Source organism: Hyposmocoma kahamanoa, unplaced genomic scaffold (assembly GCF_003589595.1).
Source record: "Hyposmocoma kahamanoa isolate Upper Pololo Valley unplaced genomic scaffold, ASM358959v1 64, whole genome shotgun sequence".
NCBI lineage: Eukaryota > Metazoa > Arthropoda > Insecta > Lepidoptera > Cosmopterigidae > Hyposmocoma > Hyposmocoma kahamanoa.
The window spans coordinates 15,393,440-15,402,649 of record NW_020653852.1 but is presented as its reverse complement, the minus strand read 5'-3'; the positions used below and the strand labels follow the sequence as shown (position 1 = coordinate 15,402,649).

Genomic DNA, 9,210 nt, shown 5'->3' with positions numbered 1-9,210 from the left:
CTGCTAATTCAGCACTCGTTATATTCCGAATTTTCTTAACATTCAAATACTGTATTTCCCGTTTCAAGTTTTGTCTGTTTCTTGTTTTTCCACGGCATCTTCATGCCGTCATGAACATAACATCCGTATGTTAAGGCATGAGGAATGAGTTTCTAATGTCACTCACTCTTTTTATCTATTGACGTTTTTAAAATAAATCTACGTTATCTTAGTAAAAGTTATAGTATTTAATGATTGCGGAAGAATAGCAAAGAAATATATGTCAAAAGTGGATCGATATAATTTTTTTTTGCTGTCTGAGGTACGTGCACTGAGCCAACGGCCTACGATAGTTTATTTATATTGTCGTAGCCATGTTTTCAAAATTATTCTCCGTGATAAGTACCAATTCTTTTTTGTTTGAATTTTACTGATACGAGTTAATATTGCGTGATGAAACCTAGAGCTATTTTAAAGGTATTATAGTCCATCCACCGCGAAGGGATAAAAAATATTATTATTAAGAAATTACGTGAAATACGGATAGGTCAAATTGGACTTAGGTTGATTGTTCTGCTTGGTATAGGTATTATCTACCACGGAATGTGGTAGTATTATATAAATTTGTATAAATAATCCGTGAAGACACGTTGCAGTAAATTTAAAAAGATAAATAGCTCCTTTATGTTCATCGCCCTAGTTTTAGGCGTTTAAATAGTTTAATTTCGATGAGCTAGCTCGGTCGGTATTTAGACTTGAACTAGATTTATTTCCAACTGTACTCTAGGATAACACTCAAAATAAATGATCTCAGCAAATGTTTGAAAACATGCCAAGAACTATTAAAAGTAAGATAAAGAATTTCGGAAATTGTTATTATCACAATTGTCAGGATACATACTTAATTTCTAAATTCTTGTTGAATCTTTTAAACTACGCTGTCGTTTTTAAAATAGACCAATGCTATTTAATAGGTCTTTGTAAATGAAAATATTGTCATATTCACCATGTTTGACTGAAAATAGTAGAATGTTAGAGGCGGAAGTTTTTATCACATATTACTTTGTTATAGCACTTAGTATCTCCAATTCTATGGCTCTGTAGTTGGTGCCAAGTTTCAAATTCCACGGTTACTATGCAAATACGCTTTATACAATTACAACATTGCATAAAAAATCGCGTGTGCAGCGTAAAATGCGACTAAACGATATGGGTTATTCTTCTTATCGTGTCGATGGCATACATTACAATCGGTAAGCGTTTTCGCGTTTTAATAATTTTATTTTACGTTGTTTTATTAGGAATAAATTTATATAATAAAACTAAAATGATAATTTTTTTATCATATCACACACAGTTTCAGTCGAACTCGAAGTTTGTGTGGGTATTTTTAATAACAGCTAGCTGTATCCGTTCATGCGTATATATGTATATACCACTGTACTTTAATTTTAATAAGTACATTATTATTTTAATTTCATTTACTGGCCTGATATTTTAAAGTGGTTCTCATTCGAGTATACATATATGTTTTTTCAAACAAACTAAATTTTGTTTCGGCCTCTTTACAGGTCCATGGTCACGGCTGACGGATCTTAGATAAAGAAATAGTGTAATATATAGTAATCGCGAAAACCTAAAAATTCGATGTGATTCTATTTGTACAATACTTCAGAAAACTTCGAGTGTAGGCCCAACAAGTACGAAAGTTTTATCACAATCGGATGAATAATTTAATGGAACGCATATGGGGACAAACACACTTTTTCATTTTGATCATGTTTAAATGGACGATTTTCACATATTGCTTCTAGACATTGCAACGAGCACAACAGACAGGAGAAATAAAGATATCAGCTTAACAAATTGGCATTAGTCCATCTCTTTTCAGTATTTCTTTGCTCGTAAAAATAAGGTAAGCTGACGAGAGATCTTGGATTTAACTGCAAACTTGACCTACTTTTTTTGACATTGGTCTCTGAATCATAGTTTAAAGGTCGTTAAATATATATATATACAGTTTGTATTATATATATATATATATATATATATATATAATACAAACTGTTTTCACTTGTCAATGGACTTGCTCTTGACCAGTATTTAGTCCTGCAGCAAAGATGGAGTCTACCATAGAACAAGCTCACCCAGAACATGCCTATTAAATCGCACCTTAAATACATTCGGGTTGTATGACCTCGGAAACAGAGACGCAGGTAGGAAATTCAATTCTTAGTTTGTATGCAGAATAAAAAATTACGAAAAGTGTTTAGTATGCCTGAAAGTAACGTCAACTAGTAAGGATGATACTATCATTCAAAATAAAATGTTAATTGTGGAACGGAAGATATTTCGAAAGACTCTGGAACTAATTAAAGGAGAATTTGGAAATTGGGGGACCAGATTCATTAGAGAGATAGAAGAGCTAGACTAGCTAAGTGTCAGAGCCAAATATAATCGGGGAGATAAAATCCGGTCGACATCGCTGGCTAGGGCATATATAAAGAATGGGAGAAGATCGAGCTGCCAAAAGGGTGTATTGGGGCAACGTCATCGTCCAGTGGGCCGGTTGAGATATTGCTGGAAGGATGGAATTTCCAAAGACCTTGAAAGGGCTGAATGTGCCCGAATGGTCAAATTGGCACGAGACCGAAAGTTGTGGCGCATTTCTGCCGGAGGCTAAGACTCACTCCGGATCGTAGTAAGTAAGTATTGCTCCCTTACCTGTAAGAAGTGATCCAGAAGTATATAGGTTAAAGAAATACTTCGCAAAACTTGGAAACATTGGTCACCAAAAAAATACTGATTATGGCAGTGGTATGTCATAAACGAAGGGTTATATTAAACGAATTGCTTTTAGAAAATGAACTCAAAGACGTATGGCTATAGTATATTTGTCTGTACAGAGTTTTGCTTAGAGAGTTGCTAGTATCTATGCATTGTTAATAACAATGGTTATTAATAGTTCATTTTGACGTTTTAAACGTTATTGCGATAGTTCCTTTTTTGCCAAGTTGGTGCCACGCTATCGCCCGCCGATAACAATGCGATGATTTTTTTCAGTTACTTAAATTTGCTAACCGCTGTACATTCCGTATCATCAACATAAAAAAATTAAACTCACAAATTCTTTCTTTAGTTTTTGAACACATACTGATTTCAAGGTGTTATAACTGTGCTCAGGCACAAAAAAATCAGAACTCAGAAACGCTTGCTGTATGAAGCGGTAAAATAAAGGTGTTTCATGCAATTTGTTTCACAGTTCCTACACACGTTGGGTGTAATCTGTCTTAAAAGTACAGTCATTAAAATTCAGTTACAATTTAAATTTCACAAATTAAAATTAAAAGAAAACACATATTTTTAAATAAATATCAAATTTAATCAATTATGTTGATCTTTTGCCTTCTTTCGGTTCATTTTAGAATTTCCCTTTTATAAAAATTCCTGTCTTTACTTATGAAGTAAAGCTCTTAATCTGATATTTATAACACTAACTTTGACTTTGACTAAGCAGAAATAGCGAGCTAAGCAAGTTTTTCATATTTATAAAACGAACTTTAAATATTTTAAGCAATATCTCTTAAAAAAAATTATTAAGGCTATAATATAATAAATATTGTCCATTAACCATTTCTTGAAATAAGCTTTTGCTTTTCCTTGAAAGATAATGCTGTATGTTCTTCAAGCTGCCAGAAATGATACCACGCGAGTTATCTCTCCAGGCGGTGCACGGTAGTGATACCATTCACGCTAACTGTGTTACTATTATAGCATTAAAGTAAAGAAGAGAACAGTTTCTCTACGCTCACAAGCTTTGTGTATTTGTGCTAATGCTTTGTCTGCTAGCATAATACACTCAGATGAATAATTCATGGTCACCCTACACAGTCGCAAATATTGATCCGTGTCTATTTTACAAGTCATCGTTCCGCGTTTGTGCTTTATTATTACCAATTCTTAGAGACATGCTAGTAAAGGAAAATTTATTTGTATTTGTTACGATAGTTTTTATAAAAGAAGTAAAGGATGACAACGATATGTAGTCAGTGGGGCTAGCTGGGCACAGGCCTTCTCTCATAATGAAGATTCATAGGTTGTAGTTTTACACTTCGCAGATGTATTCAGGTTTCCTCATGACATTTTCCTTCACCGAAAAGCTCATGGTTCAAATTAAATTCTGAGAAAGTTAGAGGTGCAAGCCCGGATTCAAACCACCGACCTTCTGCTTAAGAGGCGGTACCCTTTGGCTGTGACTGCTCAATCAGTTATGTTGTTTTTTTGAAATTCTGAAAATGGCAAACCTAAATGTGGGATCAAGAATAAAGACAAGTACCTTGTGCTAATATGTTGTTTCTAAGAGTTTTGTTAACCTTTTACACATACAGTTTCCTTATGATGGTTTTGTATACACACAATTATAGTTGTTCGTGGAGAGAAAGTCTGGTACTGTCAAAACATCGCATTCGACCACGCTTTCATCTTTGACGACCCTATTGTTATAGAAGAATAGGTATTAATTTGCGAGCTAAATTATAATGTTGGTTGTCTTGATTTCGACGATTTGTCTAAGGAAAACACACGAAAATAAATCTTCATAACTGGAAAGAAACAGAATACGGATGACTGAACGCCTTCACCGCCGCGAGACACTGTCCCAAAAGTCGTTTAAACTTATCCAGCAACGGAATTCTTTTACAGATTGTTCAAATTTCGAATGTCGCATTGCTGTTTAGGGAATTTGTATCTCATGGGATATGCTTAGTGTAGTTGCTGTTATGGTGCCGAACTAAGTTTGGTGTCTAATTTAATATATCCATATATTAGACAACATAACATACGTTGCTCTGATCCCAAAGTAAGTAATTAAAGCACTTGTGGTATGTAATATGGAAAAGTTAGGTTTTTCTTCGTCTCTAGGAAGCTAAAGCACCATACTTAGAGTATTCAAAAGAGGTATTTTTTCTACTTGATACTCTTGATACATTGTAAAATAAATCATATTGCAAATTATACATGTCGGAATAAGATCATAACGGGAGACGTTAAGATAAACACCCTCGTCACTGATTTTGTCAGGAATTATTTGACAAATTGGCCTTATTCACTCTTCGTTATCAATTAATTAAGCCGGCGGTGAAATAATAACATCATTTGATTGCAATTGATTCGTTTACCCAGTTTTTATAGTAATTAATTTCAATGATTTCAAAGTACAAAATATAAATCAGGTTAAAACGGATTTCAAATGTCACGTGGCAAATTCACAGAAAACGGCGGCGCTTATATCTTCACTTTCCAAGTAACTCACACCAAAATCCCTCTTGTTAATGTGCGCGTTTATAAAGCATTGACGATTTACTTCACTTTTTATTTTCAATGGCAACACTGCCAAAGACCACCATGTCATAGGTTCACGTCAGATGATTGATTGACCAGCGCCACTCTCTCTGCGACTTCACACAATTTGAGCCGTCAAACTGAGGTGACATTTGTAAACAAAGAAACCATGATCGAGACTAGTTAATGTGATTCGTAAATAGCCTAGTAAATCGTTTCTCTAATAATTATAAACAACGCGTAATAATATTAGCGAAGTTTTTTTTTACAGTTTTTTTACATTTACAGTAGACAGTTTTTAAATTGGAAATAAAATAAAGTGTTCATCACAGAATTCTCGTGCTATTTTGAAATAATCTTTGTTAAACGCAGCAGTTACTTACGTTTTGATATTTTTATATTGGTATCGTGATTATGGAGCATAGTAGCAGTAGCGCTCCTTATGAATATTTTTACCGCCAAGCAGTAATGTCACCATTACTGTGTCCTGGTCTTGAAGGGTTAAGGGTGCTGGTGCAATTACAGGAACATGAGATTTGTCAACTTATGTCGTACGTATTACGGGTAATAGGCGCACTGGCAGTGCCTCTCAGATCTTTGTGATTTAAAGCTCTAAAACGCACTGCAAGTGTTATGGACGGGCGTGTAGCTTACCATCAGGCGTGGGACTTGTTATTCCCGTCACTTGATATTACAAAAATAAAAAAATAAATAAATAGAAATCTTTCCCTAAAGCACATTACGTCAACAATAAACCGTATTCTGTCATTCTTTTACCGAATTACATTTGAAATGATATCTAGCTCAAAATATGTATAATTGTGAAAAAATGCACGAATAATTGAAATCATAAATGATAATTATGTATATGAATCCAATTATTTTAGTATTAATAAATCCAGTAAAATAATATTTAGGAAATGAAACTAGTTTTTCCGGATTATCGCGTATATTTGTTTTTTCGAACATACCAATGTTTCGGGTCGGGAAACCCTTTATCCCACGGTCACGGTTGACTGAAATTTATTGAAAATAATATTTCATAAATATAAAACATATGAAGGATTAAAAAGAAACTAAAAAAAATACATCGACAGTTTAAAAAGCAATTTTGGTAACTTACAACGTCATTAACACCTGACACGCTCACGCAAATGCCTTCATTATAAAGAAAAAATCGATACTTCCAATGAACACTAAGCCAAATTAATTTCTGGTCATTTTCTGTTTTTAATATTAACAGCCTTATTTGGTACTAATATTATGCTCCCCGAATTTTGTGTTTTTGTTTCTTTTTTTTCACAAATTCGAGGAGCATAGTAAATAAATATGGAACCATTGTAAATACATTCGATATACAATTTTTTTCTATTATAGACACATAAATTACATGCCAACAAACAATACATACATTAGGTTATAATAAATGCATGAATCTTAACAACAATTTGATAAATCAAATTGTTGTTAAGATTACAACTACATACAACATGTTTTCCTAAAGTTTTTTACTAGCACTGCGTAAACTGTCAAACACACATTTGAAATTGATGAGTTTGTCAAAAAATCTCTTTATAGAGGAGACCCGTGCTCGGCAGTAGAATGTATAACTTGACGACGACGATGATGATCTCAATTTAAAGTCATTTGCCGTTATTAAAAAGCATTTTTTTTACAGAGAAAGGTATTCTTTTCAAATACACATAATTACATACACAAAAACAAGACAATACAGTTTTGCATTGTCGTTTGCATTTAGTCTTCGTGTCCGGGGTCCCGTTACAAGGGACCTAAGGTTGTGAATACAGATTAGTTGTACGATCCACTCCTTCACGTACTACTGTTGGCGTTTAAAAATACTGTTGATTATGATTGTGGTATACACCTACAACTACAGAGTTACAAAATTTTCGTAGTCCGACATATTGTCCCCCCGTCCCAAGTAGCATAATGCATTTTTTTAACCGACTTCAAAAAGAGGAGGAGGTTCTCAATTCGACTGTAGGTTTTTTTTGTATGTATGTTACGCGATAACTCCGCCACTTGTGAACCGATTTTTATGATTCTTTTTTGTAGGAAAGAGGGTACCTACATAGTGATCCCATTTAATTTTGAAGAAAATCATCCACCTCTAAGGGTGGCTGTTCACGCATGAAGATTCATTTTTATAAATAGCGCCTAAATTTTATTATAAGGAGCAATTATTTTAATGGTTGTTTTTGCTATTCTCCAATTCAAGGCGTTTTTCTCTCAATATACTTTGAGTAGTGAGAGCCGATTTTTATTATCTCCTGTGTCAAGTCCCGTATAGTGGCGAACTAGGGGATGAATCCGGGTTTGCTCAATTTCCGGTAACCGATTTCAATAAAACTTGGCAAATAGACGTAATTCCACGTACTTTTGAGGCCGGTTTTTTTAGTACTCAGTACTGCGATTATAGAGAAACATATTACCGCTCAGCATACATTTATTTATTTCCTTAACAAAATAGATGGTGTTGAAAAAACATACAATTACAATTAAAAACTTACATCAAATACAATATAACATAGAAGAGATCGATCATAATTTAATTAACAAGTCATTAATGCAAAATAATGATAATAGTAATACAATAATAATAACAATGTCAAATTAAATATCCATAACACGTTTAAATACAAATTAACGCCAAACGCCTCCAACAACAAATTTATCAATACAATAAAATTATTTTTCCAACAAGAAATGTTTCAAACTATTTTTGAAAGATCCAACGCCATTTTAAAATTCAGTAGGGTAACTGTTATACATTTTTGCGGTTTGGTATCTTGGACTGTGTTTGACAATATTTAACTTTGGTGCTATTACACCACATCTGTCCTTCCTCCACTCACTTAGCACCTTAAGCTGTAGCTCGTGCCAAACTCGTTCTATAATAAAAAAGAAGATATACGACAACCAGTAACGGCAGTTAGGAGAGAGGCGGTATATAAAGAAGTTGACGCAACCTGTCTGCCAATTATGGTGACTATGGACGGTGTTTTTTTTTTCTATAGTTACCGATGCGCGATGTCATCCTCCAGGGATGCTTTTCTTTTTAACCAGTTTCAAAAGGCGGAGGTTATCAATTCGTATGTATTTTTCGCATGCACAAGTGACATATTACGCGTTACTCCGATATTTGTGAACTGATTTCGATCATTCTTTTTTGTTCGAAAGGGGGTACCTCAGTAGTAGTTCCATTCAAATTTGAAGAAAGTATTTCACTCAAACTAGGGGATGAAACCCGTTTATTGAACTTCACCCACTTTCCGTTGACCGATTTCGATAAAACTTGGCACAAATTATACAATTCAAATGAAAATGGAATGTCAGACATGGCAGACTTGCATAATATGCGTTTCAGTTATCGTTTTCGCTGTGTTCGTTAACAGTGAAAACGGATAAGCAAACTTTTGAGATAGGTTTTTAAAAAAAAAAATATAATTATTCTCTTTAGACGCATGTTACTGGCCGCTAATATTTTTATAGTAGCAATAGTGCTCCTTGGGAAAGAGCTCTATTGCTCCTATAAAAATATTATTCGTCCAGGGAAGTACTGCCACCTTACATATTTCTACCGCCAAGCAGTAATGTCAGCATTACTGTGTTCCGGTTTTGAAGGGTAAGGGTGCAGGTGATATTACAGGCAGATGGGATTTATTAACTTATGTTCCAGGGTGCCCGGCGCAGTGTCCCTCAAGTCTTTACGATTTAAAGCTCTTGAGTGGCAGTGCAACTGTTATAGACAGCCGTGTAGGTTACCATGAGACACACGACTTGTACGTCCTGTCACTTGATGTTATAAAAAAATATATTTTTATTTCACTATTGTGTTTTTAAATCAATATGAATTGAATTTACCTTTCA

General features: G+C 34.1%; 1 protein-coding gene across 3 annotated transcripts in view; it reads right to left on the bottom strand.

Moving 5' to 3' along the window:
- The window catches only part of LOC113231154 (carbohydrate sulfotransferase 11), a 140,810-nt gene that overhangs the window by 74,741 nt on the left and 56,859 nt on the right, over positions 1–9,210 (bottom strand). The window lies entirely within an intron of this gene.